Source organism: Diorhabda sublineata, chromosome 9 (genome assembly GCF_026230105.1).
Source record: "Diorhabda sublineata isolate icDioSubl1.1 chromosome 9, icDioSubl1.1, whole genome shotgun sequence".
Lineage (NCBI taxonomy): Eukaryota > Metazoa > Arthropoda > Insecta > Coleoptera > Chrysomelidae > Diorhabda > Diorhabda sublineata.
The window spans coordinates 14,642,321-14,661,768 of record NC_079482.1 but is presented as its reverse complement, the minus strand read 5'-3'; the positions used below and the strand labels follow the sequence as shown (position 1 = coordinate 14,661,768).

Here is a 19,448-nt window from a genome sequence, read left to right as displayed (position 1 = left end):
TAAGAGACTTCTAGGTCGCACTTTGTACCTGCATTGTTTTCGGCAACCACGTAAATTATTACTACATCGCATTTAATAATTATCAAGATTTTTATTTATTAGATTTGGCATTGTTTTTATATGAATATTGTCTTTGGAACTTTTGGGACTTTTTATCGTATATGGAGATTTCCACTCCTTTAACCTCCAATTGGCACGATACTCCCTCATTCTGAAATGAAACTCGTAAAATTCAACTGAAGTAAAACGTGCGAAAAGGACTGAAAGAATTTTATTATGTCTATGCAAGCAATTAACATATCGACATACTTGGTTTCACGTGTTTGTAAAGCACTGCTCAATTTGCATTTCCATATATATTCCACAAAACGTGAGGGAGAGAATTTCATATGAAAATTCAATTTTATTTTCAACGAAATACCAGCAAAGCATCACAAATCACGAATTATGGTGGAAGCCCAACAAGGGCCAGACGTCGGCATCCCATCGGCATTGCCGGCGGAAATCCCTTCACACACAATCGAGCGCTGTAATCCCGAAAATTATGATTTCAATTCAAACACATTCAAGACTATTAATATGTACTCACTGGCACTATGTTTGCATAATCCGTATGGAATATTTGTCCCAAGCTAGGAAATGTCTGCTGGATGGTTAAATTACAGAAAAGGTTAGTTAGTTCCTCTCAAACAGCTGCTTAAAGGCATTCTCGATTTTCAACATCAACAGTTCACAGATTTTTATATTTTGAGAGTGATGAATAGAAATGTTGAGTTTATTCGTGATTAGTGTGCAAATCTATCATAAAGTTTGACATAATTAATGGTGAACATACTTAGAACATGTTCTCATACGAATGCTATTTGAGTTGTTTACAAATAATTTAAGCATTCATCTAGATAAAAAAATAGAATTGGATCGAGTGATGATTTTCGACATGGATTAAACTTCATCATTTAGAGCTAGTATGTTCCGCTGGTTTTCGGAATGCAATCATAATTTCACTTCGTTACAGCATGAAGTTCGGTTGTCCAAAATCAGCTGTTATGTCAGAAAACATCTATGCTGTGCGTAAACTGATACTACTTTCCGTGAGATTGAGGCATATTTGGGCATTAGTTTCTCTCGCATACATTTGAATTTCATGAGAATTTGACGGCTATCAAGAAGATTTGTTCGTGTTGGATACCGCATAATTTGACATTTTCTCAAAAAACGCTGGTATCGATAAATGCAAAGAAATGCTGAGAAAATTCAATCGTGGTGTTTCAAAAGACGTCTATAAGATTGTGTTGTGACGAACGCCGAATCATGGATCTATCCAAATGAACCCAAAAGTAAACAACAATCTGAATGAGACTTTCAAGATGAGCCAAATCATACAAAAGTTGTTCGCGCACGGAGCATTTCGAAGCAACTGGTCGCCTGTTTTATTGAAATAACTGGACATGTCCCCTTCGTTCCATTGGAACAACGTAGGACAGCCAATTTTAACAGCATTTGTTTGCCAGAAGTTTTCGTATATTACCACGCGCGTCAGACAGTGTAATAGTGAGTGTTGGTGTGGTGGAAGTGTTAACAATATAATCAGTATCGCAGAGATAAACTTATGAATTTCATGTGGTATCAAGTTTCGTTTTCATATTTCCCAACTTTTCTTCCCACTTATTTTCTGGCGGAGTAAGACTATAATGTGGAGGAAATTTTTTCCGGTTAGACAAAATTATTTTTCATTCCTTTGCACTTATCGTCTCTTGAGTCAAAATGATGTGGCATATCTAATTCAATGTGCCCAGCGATATCACGATTAAGAACTTCCAGAACGCCACCACTTCATCAGTGAGACGTGAAGAGATTATGTCGATCTCGATATCTTCCGAGTATAAATTACATCAAATTGGAAAATCTTCTATGATCAGTGTCCTGGATAGGGGACACCAAGATTTGAAGGAATTTTGCAAAAATCTGAATAGACTTTTGACAAAATTTGTGTCATGCAGATGAACATACATTTATTATCGTTACTACATCGTTACATTCATTTATTATCATTCCAAAAGCAAAATGAGAAATTCCTACTTCACAAAAGAAATTTTTTGCAGTCAGTCCAAAATCTAACAGCGCGCAGACTCTACATTTAGCACTAAGTAATAAATGACAGCTTGTTGTATCACCGCCAAGTCGTCGAAAAAAACTCTTAAAAACACTGTCCCCAGAAGAGGACGCTGGGCGCTTATGGTTTGAGGACAAAAATCAAAAAGGTGGCTCTATAGTTGTTTTGGCTGGAGAATGAAGAATAAGTCTTCCGACTATCACGATCATGATCGGAATGTTCGGAAACTAATCCAGGCACGCTCATTCATGTTCGAGTTAATCGGATCGGGTCATATTTATATGAGAAGATCCTTTTTAACCTTCTATGCCGGTTGGTAAATGCGATCAGCTGACGGGTTGTGTTCCATTTGTCTATGGTTTCTGAAACTTTTTCAATACTTTATTCGCTTTAAATGGCTACCCACTATCAAGTTTCATAATCAACGTTATAGATTAATGAGGCTTGCGGTTTTTATACTTTTAGGTATTTCAACATAGACATAGCTTATTATGTAGTGTCAAATTTGAGTACAAAAACCGTGTCAATGGGTAATTAACGCACAAAAAGGTGATAGAGATCTAAAGTTTCCGGCTATCTACTTAGGAACGCGGAGCACGACCTTTACCTAACTACTTCACGAACAGAATTATTTAAGGGCTCAATATTTAACAATGCAAAAAATGCACAATCACTTGCCAATTGAAATCAAATCGATATCATCTTTTCCTGTATTTCGCAATAATTTGAGAACATATTCACTAGAAAGTGCCTTCTACTCTGTAAACAACTTCTATTCTAATAATAATATTCAATTCCGGGTAAGCTGCACACTGGTTTAATTTTTGTTATGGACTACCATATACTAATTATCACTTATTACTATTACCTATATTTTTTTACTCATTTTGGTTTTCTTCTGAATATCGAAATTTCATCTTATTCGCATTTCTCTCTCAGAATCATAGTTTTCATAGATGAATATTTCTATTAATTGCATACCACCTTCAATAAAAGTATTTACTACTTTAGCAGGTTATTTACGCAGCCTGTATGGTACACTTCGATTCTTAGGTCGAGCATCTTGTCAATACATATAACCCTGATAAAAGAAATGAGTGCTAATTATTGAGTTTTTGTACAAATTTTTGAATACCCACTCATCATTTGTATAGGATGGAATATAAAGTTCGAAGTTTCTGTTACTGCTGTCATGCTGATCCTGGCAAGAATAATGTTTATGTCTCATGAAATGATTCAATTGTACTATATTAAATAATATGAATGATCGCATACAGTAGGTAACAAATAAAGTCCAAAGATTTTGATACGATGTTATGAAATTATTTTATTGTCATGTGTCCTTGATAAGTGTGGAATTGATTCGATGAGGTACTCAGAAATTTCTTTCAATAGATACATATAAACCAAGTTTTGTCATACAGATGACCTACTGTTACTGTTATAGAGCAAAAAACCAAGTTTATTCCAAAGTATCAAAAAAATTATAGTTATTGATTTTTTATCATAATCAGTAATCTAAATTACCACTTTCTCATAATGTATTTATTGAAACTCCAGATATTAACAAGTTCTGAGTGATCTCCGAGGTGAGCTTTGATTTCGCTACTTTAGCTTTTCATAAATAAACCTTTATAGAGAAAGTAATCCCAAGTTTCACATTCAAGCATTTCAGCAAGAATAAACTTTCACGAAATTATGAATATTTCATGAATTTTAATTCATATCTACAGTGACACAATAAAATATTTTCAGTTTGCTACATATCTGTGGTGGAGAGCTTCTATTTTCTCTATTTACTATGAACGGGACTGGAAATTATGCCGGCTTAGGAAGTTGCTCAACTTTCGAATAATTGTTCCACAACTCCAGATATATCAACTTTGAGAATACAGACAAATGAATTACTAGCTTGATGTCAGATTCTGTATATCTTAGCCTCCGAGGAACTTTAGTAATCAAAATAATGAATAATGTATAATTTACAATAAGGGTATTGATAATAATAATCAACAATAAGTTAGATTCTATTTGTTAGTAATACCTACAATTGGTATTTGATATAGTTTCGATACTAAAGTTACGTGTGCGAAATACTTATTTTTAAGGGATACAGTTTTTAGACTGGTTGTTTGAAATTCATGAAAACTGAAATGAAATGATCCATAATTTTTTATATCTCCACAAAAATAGTGGATAATCGATCTTTTTTCTCAGTTAATGAAAATTATGACGACTTTTTATGTATCTAATGTTTGGAAACTAAACCAAAGAAGTAACTAATTCCATAAAATTTTCCAAATGTTCTCTATTTTCTATACAGAGATAAATTCTACTTTTTAACATCTCTCCGATATTTCATCTTTTCTCTGAAGCTCGGTAAAAGCTGCTGTTATTTTCCTCTTCTCATCGTCAGAGTCCTATTCCCTCAAAGAACGAAGACTAGAGGCATTGTAGAACCCATTCTATTGCTCCTCTTCGACCAATCGATCTGTAATGGAATCTAACATTCAGCCACAACGTAAAAGGAAGCTGCATGTGTTGGATGTGAAAAAATATTCCTGCAAATTTTTTTTCCGAAGCAAATCTCACTAACACTCATTACTTAGATTTCAACTGTATACTTTTTACAGCCCTGATTCGCCTGTACGGTAGCGCTTCAATCGCCTAAGTTAAAAACAAACTTTTAGCTGGCAGTAATTGTTTTCAAAAACAATATTCAAGTTATTATACTCTTATAGTATTATCAAAATCTGTTTTTCTAAGTGGTGACTATTAATTCAAAATACAATAAAGATATAATAGGAATTTTACATGATCCTTCGAGACGAGTGTTTGATGAAAAGCAAAAAGTCAAAACGTTAAGAGAAACATTCTTTTTTTTAATTCATGAAAATCTATCAAGGCATCAACAAAGTTAAGGGTAGTCTCTTCCGAAAATTTCAAATGTACTTACTCCAAAAAAATCACCTCATTTACAACTGTCCTTAATTAGGTGTCAATCAAAGATAACAATTTAAGGTTTGAAGTGAGATTTGTAAAAATTGTCTAAGAGGAGTTCATCCAATAGAAAGCTGCAAATTTGGTCATTGTCGTAGATGCAATCAATGTCAATAACACTCCCTGAGATGATTTGATTTCAATAATGTTGAGGTTGAAATGTTTCAAATACGAGTATATAATTACGGTTGACGTCAGCAAAATGTACCAGCAAGTGCTCGTTAATGAGAAACATCGCAGTTTGCAAAGAATATCATCCCATATTAAGATCTAAGCGTAGACACAGTATAGAATATCAATCATTTTAATGTTTCTCACAAAATTTTGGTAAAAATGAGAATGATGTAAATTTTGCCTTGATTAGGAATTTATTCTAATATACTCTTCGTACATTTGTTTCCAACTCATAATTATTTTGACCGAATATGGCACTAATTCTAAACAAAGGGCAACAGAGCTTAGGTCAATTTTTACGCAAAAACAAATCTCAGTTGGTGAATTATTTTTCCAAGGAAAAATTGGATTAGCGATTCATACCTCCTTTCAGTCCACATTTTGGCGGCTCATGGGAAACAACATGCAAAATAGATATTCAAAGAGTGAGCACTCCATTCAAAATACAACAGTACTAAATTCCATGCCACTTTTTCCTTTAAATAATCACCCATCAGACTTTAAAACTCTCACTCCGGCTCACTTCCTAATTAAAAAAAGTTTAACGTTGTTACCAGAATCACATTTTGATAACAGACTCAAAAATAGACTTGACATTCATCAAAGAGTTTATAAATGAATTGCAGCAACGCAAAAGGTGGAAAACCCATGAAGGAAGGAGAATGGTGAAGGTTTATCAAGATTCCGATGGGAAAGCTGTTGTGTGTTGCCACCTTTAGAACCTGCATTGGGGAGATTAGCCCTTTACCTATTAACAAATATGAAAACAGCGTGCCTTCTGATAATCAGCCAACAAAAATTAGTGGAGCGCATTAATAGAAATTTCTGGTCCATGGTTGCAGACCAGTCTTGGGTTTATCTACGCAGGTAGGCCTGGTCTAGGCTTGCAAACGAAGCGAGGGACATTGTTATTGTCCCAGAGTTCCATCTAGTTTGAGTCAATAATGGCTTCCAAGCTAGTGCCAGAGGTATACATACTTGGCCCAAGTCTGGGCCCATCGTAAAATCCTATAAGGAAGTACATGAAATATATTTCAAAGTTGATATGATTTATTATCCATGTAGAACTCGAAAATAAAGGTCACTCATTTAATTTTAGTAAACAAATCTATATTTCATCATCAGTGCTATTGAAACTACCCTATTTTATGGCATTCCATTAAAAAATATTGGTTGAACTAATAACTTATTTTAACCCATGAACTACATTTTTTAACGACCGATTGTTCAATTGAATTAACGATTACTTTTTACTTTTTTCCATAAAAAACTAAACGATTACAATTTTTTTTCATTACAAGTTTCTATATAGTGGTTATACAAGGTGGTCCAGTATTATATACAGTACATATATAGATTGTGAGACACAAAGATAACTAATTAATTTAACCAGTTACTATACTTCATATGATTGAATTGTGGTTTTGGAGGGTGTATCAATTTAGTCTCATTTTTCCCATTCCTATAGTTTGGAGTGATAAGGTTGAATTATGTTTTTCTAATCTTTTCTAGGCAAATAGAAAGCAATTGTAATACACTCTAAACGGTGTAGATTTGCATAACAATGAGCATACAATAAAAACGAATTGATAATTGATAATAGTTTAAATACTATTATCCCCCCCCCCTATACGGCGGGGGGCTCAAATATAAATAGGAATTTTGAGTATAGTGATAGTGACTGCAATGGATGTTAGATTGGTCTATCACGAAGCGTAGAGAACTGCCGAGATCAAGCAACTCCGCTTTTTAGTGTACTCATAGCTATGATCGAGAAGGATGTGCGCAGTTTCTGTTGCGCAACCCATCCTTATTCGTCTTTTTGGTCGAAGACAATTCATCGAAAATTTTGGAGATGAGTGCGTCTTCAAGACTCAAGTGTAGGAATTTTGTTCCGCTTTTGGGCAAATTTCTTACATGCGGAGCGCCCCAGAACGTTAACAGAAGTGTTACCGATGAGAACGGCAGCGCTGTAGAAAAAGTCATTTGGATTGAATTGCCTTGGGCACAGTTTCTTATTGTGGTATGCTCCATTTGCTCTGGCAGCGTCAGTGAAGGAAATAAGTCATTTCAGAGGTCAGTATGGTGTTGACGAGTACGCTGAAACCAGTTGAACTGATTGATAATCTGAGTATTTGCTGTTAGTGTTACTTACGAAGCTTTTCAGGTACGGTGTCTTCGCAGTCTGCTAACTCTTTCAAATATTAAGGCAGCTACCGGTATTTCCCTTCTACTAATCCGCTGGACCTGTGTGGATTCCGGTCAAGACTTAGCTAAATATTTCTACTTACAACGATATTTCCTGGTTGACTTGTTACAATAAAAACATTTTGCATCAAATTCAAATTCAAGAAAGAAACGAGCATGAGACAAGCAGTGAGAGATTTAGTGCCACTGTATTTTCAATAAAATTATTACGAAATGACATTAAATAACAAGTAAAAATGAAAATGTGTACACTTGCTAAATAAATAGAAAAAAGACAAAAAAACTATTGAGAAGTATATGAAAGTGGAAAATAGTAAGTTGTTCTAGTAGAATTATCTGATAGAGGTGAGAATAGTTATGGTTGAGGAAGTTTATAAAGCACAAATCAATAGAAGTCATTCCAAAGTTACAGAAACTTGTGATTGATCATAAATTATTATTAGTAGAATTTAACTTCAAACATTATAAGTATACCAGTAGATGAGGTCGGCCAAATGATAGATCTAAACAACAACAGTTTTAGAAAATATATGGCTGATTCAAAATGCGAGTAGAAATTATTGGAATATAAGAGCATGGAATTCTTTGAATTCATATACGAAAATTAACAACTTTATCAACCATATAACAGAAAAACTCTATTTGAAGAAGAATTGAAAATTATTAATATCATTATTTCGAGTAATCATTTTTTTTATTTAGAAGCAAATAATTACAATTTGATATTATTATCAATAAATGAATTCAATCTTAATTTGAAGCTCACGTGATATCACGAGAATTTAATATAAACCATCGCTTCGTGTATTTGGCAACAGTTTAGTATTTAATGTGACAGTGAGATTCTATATTGAATAATATCATGAAGCTGGTATTATTATTTGTCTTCATTTTATTTATAGAAATTATCAGTGGTAAGCTTTATTATTCATTGATAATTGTTTGTAATTATGTTAGTCTATTAAAATATTTGTTTGTGTGATTTTGTTCATAATTTTAACAAGCTTGAATTTTAATTTGACTATTTCTGATTACTATGAATACCATTAAAAGAATTCCAAACTTGCATTATCTTCGCAAATTATTCGTGATTGCTCCTGCATTGATTCATAAATTAGATATGTTTTTTTATAACTTCATTTTCAAACGGTTGGAGGCTAGATATACTGCTATAAGTAGTGTATTCTAACTCATTTCGAATATTTCGAGAACATGTGAAATTCTCAGAAGAAGTTCATGAAGTTGATTCTTCGTAGTTAAGGGCACAAGAAAATATCAATTAATTAAAACAAATATCAAATTAATAATGGAAAATAATAGTAGGAATCTGGATGTAGGATTTTAAATTATCAGTAAAAAAATTTCAAATTACTCTATTCACGTGTGAAATGCAGTTATTTGACCAAAACACCTTATTGGTCAGTTTGAAACTGGATTATGCTGTGAGAAAATAAGTTTATATGATAATTTTGCTTTCCATCGGTTCATTCTGATATTATGATTACCTCCAATGTTGATTAGAACAGAACATAGGTACAAATGATAACAACATACTCAACATACTACTCACTATTGATCCTTTTTTGGATTGCTACAGATTGCTAGAAAATAATTTTGAATTCATATTTTCATTTACAGCTGGGACTAGTGATTGCCCACCAAATTCAAATTGGAAGGATATAGGAGGATCCAACTGCTACTCTCCTGTCCCTACATGTCAAAATCCAAACCCAGAGTATGTATTTAATCCGAATGGATGTTTTGATAATTTGATAAGAGCCTGTTGGTGTGATGAAGGATACTTAATGGATGATAACAAATGCGTACTCAAAGAAAACTGTCCTCAGAAATAAATTACGATGCTAATTAATTTTTTTTGTTCTATAAATGTATTCATTCAATAAATAATATACTTCCTAATACCTCTCCCTATTTTGAAAATTTTTGAAATCACTTCTAGTACTTCAATCTATGCACAAAAATGAGACATAACTGATACATGAGTAGTTTGTTATCCTTAATAAGGCGTTCTTTTGAACTACACTGAAGATAAGAACCTGAAATACATGTCGATATTGTATCATCTTTTAGTGGACTCAAAATACTCATATATTTGCACATTTCAGGAGAAGGTATTGTAATGTTTTTTAACTGATTTAAACTATTTCTAACGCTGAGGTTACATACTTACACCAAACTTACTATTCACAATAGTTACCCTCTATTTATAATAATTAACTGTTCACTACTTATATAATTCATTTAGATTAAATACTGACTCTTCGCTAATTAACAAGCACATATTTATACCCAAAAAAAGCTCTCGCATAATTCTCTAAATAGTAAACAAACGAACAAATGATTCCGAAATAATATGATATATAGAAAAACTTGTAGAAAAAACATAATAAAACGCTTGCTGAGATTTTAGTAACCCGCAAATTCAGAAAATTTTACTTCCATCATAACCAAACAGGATCGACTTCACAGTCCCCGTCATGGACGAGTTAGTAACAGTACTCTTCTATAGACGGCCAAAGTAGTCACAATAAAAATTCTAAAACAGGAATTTAACATTGTATTAGCTGTTTGTCTCCCATACCACTAAAATGTGGTAATTATTACAAGACTGATCGCAATGGTTGTATATATTTGATCATGATCGAGACAATTCAGCATTATCGAAGTTTGACTAGAATAAATATTATTGACATAGTGAAAGAATATTATTCATCTATATTATATTTATAATATATAATCAGGTTTCGTAATGATTATCGTAGTTGGCTGAAACACATGTCGTCACGGAGACGATATTTGTTTAAATATAGGTCCAATATATATATATATATATGTATATATATATATATATATATATATATATATATATATATATATAAGTAACAATAACAATTGCCAAATCTTTTTTATTAGAATTACGTGAAAACTTACTTTCCTAACATAAAGGTTTAAGTAAAGTCACGAAACGAAAATGTGAATTATTATCATTTAAATACTATTATCAAAATAGTTTAAATAAGTAAAAAAAAAACATTACAATACCTTCTCCTGAAATGTGCAAATATATGAGTATTTTGAGTCCACTAAAAGTTGATACAATATCGACATGTATTTCAGGTTCATACCTTCAGTGTAATTCAAAAGAACGCCTTATTCAGGATAACAAACTACTCATGTATCAGTTGTCTCATTTTTGTGCATACATTGAAACACTTGAAGTGATTTCAAAAATTTTCAAAATAGGTACAGGTATTAGAAACTATATTATTTATTGAAGTCAATGAATACACTTATACAAAAAACAATGAATTAGCATCGTAATTTATTTCTGAGGACAGTTTTCTTTGAGTACGCATTTGTTATCATTCATTAAGTATCCTTCATCACACCAACAGGCTCTTATCAAATTCTCCAAACATCCATTCGGATTATATACATATTCTGGGTTTGGATTTTGACATGTAGGGACAGGAGAGTAGCAGTTGGATCCTCCTATATCCTTCCAATTTGAATTTGGTGGGCAATCAATAGTCCCAGCTGTAAATAAAAATATGAATTCAAAATAATTTTCTAGCAATCTGTAGCAATCCATATAAGGATCAATAGTAAGTAGTATGTTGAGTATGTTGTTATCATTTGTAACTATGTTCTGTTCCAATCAGCTTTGGAGGTAATCATAAGATCAGAATGAGTCGATGGAAAGCAAAATTATCATATAAACTTATTTTCTCACAGCATAATCCAGTTTCAAACTGACCAATAAGGTGTTTTGGTCAAATAACTGCATTTCACACGTGAATAGAGTAATTTGAAATTTTTTTACTGATAATTTAAAATCCTACATCCAGATTCCTACTATTATTTTCCATTATTAATTTGATATTTGTTTTAATTAATTGATATTTTCTTGTGCCCTTAACTACGAAGAATCAACTTCATGAACTTCTTCTGAGAATTTCACATGTTTTTGAAATATTCGAAATGAGTTAGAATACACTACTTATAGCAGTATATCTAGCCTCCAACCGTTTGAAAATGAATTTATAAAAAAACATATCTAATTTATGAATCAATGCAGGAGCAATCACGAATAATTTGCGAAGATAATGCAAGTTTGGAATTCTTTTAATGGTATTCATAGTAATAAGAAATAGTCAAATTAAAATTCAAGCTTGTTAAAATTATGAACAAAATCACACAAACAAATATTTTAATAGACTAACATAATTACAAACCATTATCAATGAATAATAAAGCTTACCACTGATAATTTCTATAAATAAAATGAAGACAAATAATAATACCAGCTTCATGATATTATTCAATATAGAATCTCACTGTTACATTAAATACTAAACTGTTGCACGAAGCGATGGTTTATATTAAATTCTCGTAATATCACGTGAGCTTCAAATTAAGATTGAATTCATTTATTGATAATAATATCAAATTGTAATTATTTGCTTCTAAATAAAAAAAATGATTACTCGAAATAATGATATTAATAATTTTCAATTCTTCTTCAAATAGAGTTTTTCTGTTATATGGTTGATAAAGTTGTTAATTTTCGTATATGAATTCAAAGAATTCCATGCTCTTATATTCCAATAATTTCTACTCGAATTTTGAATGAGCCATATATTTTCTAAAACTGTTGTTGTTTAGATCTATCATTTGGTTAGGTTAGGTTAGGTTAGGTTAGGTTAGACCTCATCTACTGGTATACTTATAATGTTTGAAGTTAAATTCTACTAATAATAATTTATCATCAATCACAAGTTTCTATAACTTTGAAATGACTTCTATTGATTTGTGCTTAATAAACATCCTCAACCATAACTATTCTCAACTCTATCAGATAATTCTAATAGAACAACTTACTATTTTCCACTTTCATATACTTCTCAATAGTTTTTTTGCCTTTTTTTCTATTTATTTAGCAAGTGTACACATTTTCATTTTTACTTATTATTAAATGTCATTTCGTAATAATTTTATTGAAAATACAGTGGCACTAAATCTCTCACTGCTTGTCTCATGCTGGTTTCTTTCTTGAATTTGAATTTGATGCAAAATGCTTTTATTGTAACAAGGCAACCAGGAAATATCGTTGTAAGTAAAAATATTTTGCTAAGTCTTGACCAGAATCCACACAGGTCCAGCGGATTAGTAGAAGGGAAATACCGGTAGCTGCCTTAATATTTGAATGCAGACTCCGAAGACACCGTACCTGAAAAGCTTCGTAAGTAACACTAACAGCAAATACTCAGGTTACCAATCTGTTCAACAGGTTTCAGCGTACTCGTCAACACCATACTGACCTCTGAAATGACTTATTTCCTTCACCGACGCTACCGGAGCAAATGGAGCATACCACAATAAGAGACTGTGCAATTCAATCCAAATTTTGAAACTTTTGGTTAGTTTGATATTTTTCCAATGTTTTTTAAGATTTCTCAATTGTGATCAGAATCAAGATATAATATGCTATACCTCTGAATGAGGACTGCCTATGAATTGATTCGGTTTATAAACCAGAATCAATAGTACATTGGAAAGCAACAGAGAATAATGCAGATAACTGTTACAGGGTAGAAAAGTTGTTAACAAAAGTAGTTCGCAATAACTATTTGTTAGTTAGGGTTATTCATAGTTGCTTGACCAACTATGAACAACCTCGTTTCCTTTATTTCAAATAATATTCGTTATTTAAGATATAAGCGTTGTTCGTTCAAAATAAATGACTACTTTGTGATGAGAATCATTGAAACATGATTATTAATTTTGTTATATACTTCTTTTATCTAATTATTTAATTGTATATCTACTTTATTTTTGGAAAGTTCTATAAATAATAGATAAATAGATAAACAGATAGTAGAAAAAATCATCATGGTAGTGCATAATTATTTCCCTGATAGTTTTGAGTTGATTATTTTGATATATTTGATGAGTTGATTAAAGCGCCGCCACACAGGCTAATCAGATTCGTAACAAGAGAGTATCCTCAATATGTTCCCGAACCTGAAAGGCTGATTATCAGAAAGCACGCTGTTTTCATATTTGTTAATATGTAAAGGGCTAATCTCCCCAATGTAGGTTCTAAAGGTGGCAACACATAACAGCTATCCCATCGGAATCTTGATAAACCTTCACCATTCTCCTTCCTCCATGGGTTTTCCACCTTTTGCGTTGCTGCAATTCATTTATAAACTCTTTTATGAATATCAAGTCTATTTTTGAGTCTGTTATCAAAATGTAATTCTGGTAACAACGTTAGACTTTTAATTAGGAAATGAGCCGGAGTGAGAGTTTTAAAGTCTGATGGGTGATTATTTAAAGGAAAAAGTGGCCTGGAATTTAGTACTGTTCTATTTTGAAGGAAGGAGTGCTCACTCTTTGAATATATATTTTGCATGTTGTTTCCCATGAGCCGCCAAAATGTGGACTGAAAGGAGGTATGAATGGCTAATCCAATTTTTCCTTGAAAATATAATTCACCAAATGAGATTTGTTTTTGCGTAAAAATTGACCTAAGCTCTGTAGCTCTTTGATTGTAATTAGTGCCATATTCGGTCAAAATAATTATGAGTTGGAAACAAATCTACGACGAGTATATTAGAATAAATTCCTAATCATGGCAAAATTTACATCATTCTCATTTTTACCAAAATTTTGTGAGAAACATTAAAATCATTGATATTCTATACTGTGTCTACTCTTAGATCTTTTCTGGTGTGGGCTTAACCCGAGAAAGTGTGTATATTAGTTTCACTGGACGAAATTTCAGTTACCGTAATATATGTGTTTCATCTTTAAGCTGGCTCTTAGATTACGTATAGTACTAGTTCGGTCTTCAAAATGACTTTTTCTACAGCGCTGCCGTTCTCATCGGTAACACTTCTGTTAACGTTCTGGGGCGCTCCGCATGTAAGAAATTTGCCTAAAAGCGGAACAAAATTCCTACACTTGAGTCTTGAAGACGCACTCATCTCCAAAATTTTCGATGAATTGTCTTCGACCAAAAAAACGAATAAGGATGGGTTGCGCAACAGATACTGCGCACATCCTTCTCGATCATAGCTATGAGTACACTAAAAAGCGGAGTTGCTTGATCCCGGCAGTTCTCTACGCTTCGTGATAGACCAATCTAACATCCATTGCAGTCATTATCACTATACTCAAAATTCCGATTTATATTTGAGCCCCCCGCCGTATAGGGGGGGATAATAGTATTTAAACTATTATCAATTATCAATTAGTTTTTATTGTATGCTCATTGTTATGCAAATCTACACCGTTTAGAGTGTATTACAACTGCTTTCTATTTGCCTAGAAAAGATTAGAAAAACATAATTCAACCTTATCACTCCAAACTATAGGAATAGGAAAAATGAAACTAAATTCATACACCCTCCAAAACCACAATTCAATCATATGAAGTATAGTAACTGGTTAAATTAATTAGTTATCTTTGTGTCTCACAATCTATATATGTACTGTATATAATACTGGACCACCTTGTATAACCACCATATAGAAACTTGTAATGAAAAGAATTGTAATCGTTTAGTTTTTTATGGAAAAAAGTAAAAAGTAATCGTTAATTCAATTGAACAATCGGTCGTTAAAAAATGTAGTTCGTGGGTTAAAATAAGTTATTAGTTCAACCAATATTTTTTAATGGAATGCCATAAAATAGGGTAGTTTCAATAGCACTGATGATGAAATAATATAGATTTGTTTACTAAAATTAAATGAGTGACCTTTATTTTCGAGTTCTAAATGGATAATCAATTATATCAACTTTGAAATATATTTCATGTACTTCCTTATAGGATTTTACGATGGGCCCAGACTTGGGCCAAGTATGTATACCCCTGGCACTAGCTTGGAAGCCATTATTGACTCAAACTAGATGGAACTCTGGGACAATAACAATGTCCCTCGCTTCGTTTGCAAGCCTAGACCAGGCCTACCTGCGTAGATAAACCCAAGACTGGTCTGCAACCATGGACCAGAAATTTCTATTAATGCGCTCCACTAATTTTTGTACATAAAAATACCAGTTAAATACTTAAATAAATAAATGATACTATTTTTTATTATTCTATTTTTTGGGTTTTTTATGCATACAAGAATTTCATTCATATAAAATTATTTATTTCTTCTAATGTTCAGATATCTATTATAGATAAGATATTAGAACAAAACTTTATATAGTTATTGAGAGTTCTAACAAGCTTGGCTGACTATAAGATAGCCAAGGTCGGGTTACCCAGAGCTCAGCCCAGTTTGTGTGACTATAGGGTGGTTACTCAGAATTCTGCCAAGCCTGGCTGACTGTAGGATGGCCGAGGTCGAGCAACCCAGAATTCAACCAGGTTTATGACATTATTGGTTTGCCAAAGCCGGGTTTTCCAGAGTTGGCCGAAGCTAAGCCCAGTTGTTCAAGTCTGGGGGCTCCTACATGAGTTAGGTATTCCCTAGGTATTAGGTTCTTGAGATATCCATCGTAGCGTGCTTGGACCTATTCTATACTTATTTTTTTCTGCTCATCTGCTGACAAGTGAAAATATAACTACCGCATCATTTGTCGATGACAAAGCAATATTGGCAAACCGTACATACCCTACCGTAGCAGCAGCTTATCTACAATAATATCTTATCAAAATAAACGACTGGACAAGAATCTGTGGAGTCAAAATTAATGAAGCAAAATAACTCCAAACTATTTTAACAAAATGTAGAGGAGTTACACCTACAGTAACGATAAACGGACAAACCCTACCACAAACAGACAGCGTAAAGTACCTGGGTATCAATTTAGACGAAGGGCTACCCTGAAAACACATCTCCTTACTCATAAGAAACAGTTAAGAAATGAATTACAAACACTATTGGTTACTAGGACGTAAATCCAAATTTTCCTTTCAAAGTCGTCTTCACGCCAATATGAACCAATGGGATCAAGTTGTGGTGGACAGCAACCAAATCTCAGTTCAAGCTTATGCAGAGGCTTCAGTCTAAAATTTTACGCACAAGCGCGCACGTACCGTGGTTTATACCGAACAATAAAATCAAGAAATATCTTCAAGTAAATTATGTCAAAGTAGAAATAAGTGATTACGGTGAACGCTACTTAAACAAACAGTTATATTAGTTCCTAAAAACACATACAAAATGATTATCAATGAAAACAGTGAGGAATAATGTCTCACACTACATAAGAAATAACCAACTTGCTTATAGTACTAAATATATTCCGTTATAAGTACTGATGCAATCCGTACGAAGTAATAAGGACAAAATAAACTCTCAAAAGTCATTTTTCTGTCGAACCGGCCTTATTTCATGTAGAATCAAGGTTAATGAAATCTATTTATTTCTATGATTGTGCTAATGAGCAATTGTTTACTGTAACATTATAAGCACCGAAATCATAAATTTTCAAGCTTTTGAACAGTAAAACTTTATGAAATACTTTTCATAAAAGTTAGATTATTTTCCATACCTGATGCATCATGAGTAATTCAAAAGTCTAATTTGGTAGGCTTAGCAGGACCACACTTATTAGTGGCAGGTCTGAGAGATTCAGTGTCTAAACATCTATACTTCTAAATATATCTACAAGTTACAGGTCACTGGTCTCTTAGACTAATAGATCTGTCTTTGCATTACAAACTTAAGATTACAATTCTTTGTCCATATAATATAGTCAATTAATATTATGTTAATAAACAAATTCGAAAAGTTACTGACAGAAGTATTATTTATTTAAATAAACAAATATATTTATACAAAAATGAAAAATTGAACAAGCTTCATTTTTAAGAACAGTTTTCTTTGAGTACACATTTATCATTATTCATCAAGTATCCTTCATTACACCAACAGTCCCTTATCAAATCCATTGTACATCCTTGCGGATCATTTATGAATTTTGGATTTGGATTTTGACAAGTAGGCACAGGATAATAGCAGGTAGACCCTCCCAACTCCTTCAATTTCGAATTAGGTGGACAAGTGGTTGGTCCAGCTGTGAATAGAGAAATTAAATCAGGATAACTTTCAATAAATATATGGAGATCTGTTAAACTAATAATATACAAAGGTAAGTGTAAATTTCTCACAATGTACAACGATACGAAAAAAAAACAAGATTTTTTGAGAAAATGTTGATATATGGAGTTCATAATTTTCTTGACAAAGGTTAGCTCTATCTTCATTGTTGTCGTTGAATCCCAGTGAATCCATACATGTCTCTCCTAACGGAAAGGAATATCAGAAACTTGTAGGTAGTTTACAACGAGTAAGATTTTTTTTACATAAAGACGATCAAGTAAAATTGATTTCCAATTCTGCGGATCCGCGGATCCAGCACAAAAATTCTTCTCGATTTCTTGGTAGATGCATTTTTAATGTTCTTCGACCATAAGCATCATTTTCTCAAAGCTCTCAATAGTAATTAAATGCACCCTGTAACCGTTCAAGATTTTGTTGTTAACTCAAACTAAACCTTGATTCAACTGTAGTCAGAATTTACTACTCAATGATGGTGGTATTTAAAAACGCAGTGCTGCTTGGTACAATTTCCCTTGTTACGTAGCATCTAAAAAATATAGAATGGTCCTTGTGTTTCAATTAATTTAAGAAAGTACATCAACAATACCATATGTGGTATAAATATGATATATAATGTAATTACATCACAGTTCCATTACATTACTTCTTTTTTAATAAGCTCTAGTATTGGGTTGAGTGATGGACTGAAGTACCATAATCGGTCAAAGGAACTTTAAATAAGTATATTAAAGAGCTAATATTTATAGATACTTTTAGACATTAAATTCAACCCAAAGAATTCTGTCTATATAATTTTTTTACACTCAATATGCTTAGGATTCACGGCAAAGTTTTTGACCAGCTCATATTATGATGGAGTGATAGATATATTTATAACAGAAAATTTGTGCTAATATATATGAATGAATGAGCAGAGACAGAGACAATGGTAGAAATTTGTGAAGAACAATGCAATATCTTATTTCCTACAGGAACAAATTAACAAAACCAATGAAAAATAAATATCCCCAAAAATATGGTTTCCACAATTTGTTTCTGAACTTTGACTTTAGTAGAATGAGCAATCAGCGATGTATACATATTATATTGATGCATATTTATTATTATCACATGGCATTTCCATTTAATTATAAAATGGATTGATTTCATATTATTAGTTCATGTTCTTATGAATTTCTTATAAAAATAATACATTTTAAACAAGAGTTAGTTTCAAAATACTCTAATCAATCAAATTTTACTTACCACTAATCGTTCCTATAATGAAGATGAAGACAAATATAAATACAAACTTTATAATGTCACTGAATTTTGAATGTGTATATGTTTACTAAAGACTGTTGCCCGACAGACGAGCATTGGATTATATTAAATTCTCATTAGGTCACGTGAGTAACAATTAATTTATTGATAACAATTTGAATATGTAATTATTTGGTCCCAATTCATAATTATTTGAATTGATATGATAAAATAAAACTTATAAACAAAATGTCAAGCTCCAATATTTCTGTGATTCAAATTATAATTGTCCGATAACATCTACTGCAATTGATACTATCACTACATCATGTAGAGCAGAAGTTCCCAAACATATTTTTCTGCTGCCCACTTTGGACACAAATTATTTTTTAACGCCCTCCTTTTACCACCTACCTATACTATAACTTCAAATGAAATAAATCATTGTCAGCTATATTAGCGGAGATTAAACATTAATTTTGAAACGATACATTTATTATAGATAGACACAAGAGCACTCAGGTCTCAAGTTAACTATAACTGGTTATACCTTCCAATGAGAATAATTATTAAAATGCAACTTCATAGTATTCACACAGATTAT

General features: G+C 32.2%; 2 long non-coding RNA genes across 2 annotated transcripts; both read right to left on the bottom strand.

Moving 5' to 3' along the window:
- Positions 1 to 10,768: 10,768 nt before the first annotated feature.
- LOC130448784 (uncharacterized) lies at positions 10,769 to 11,880 on the bottom strand. The gene is made up of 2 exons (XR_008910378.1): positions 11,778 to 11,880; positions 10,769 to 11,053 (listed from the first exon to the last, which is right to left on the bottom strand). It is a non-coding gene; the product is annotated as an uncharacterized LOC130448784 (long non-coding RNA).
- Positions 11,881 to 15,255: 3,375 nt separating this feature from the next.
- LOC130448785 (uncharacterized) lies at positions 15,256 to 18,943 on the bottom strand. Its single transcript, XR_008910379.1, has 2 exons — positions 18,848 to 18,943; positions 15,256 to 17,555 (listed from the first exon to the last, which is right to left on the bottom strand). It is a non-coding gene; the product is annotated as an uncharacterized LOC130448785 (long non-coding RNA).
- Positions 18,944 to 19,448: the final 505 nt, after the last annotated feature.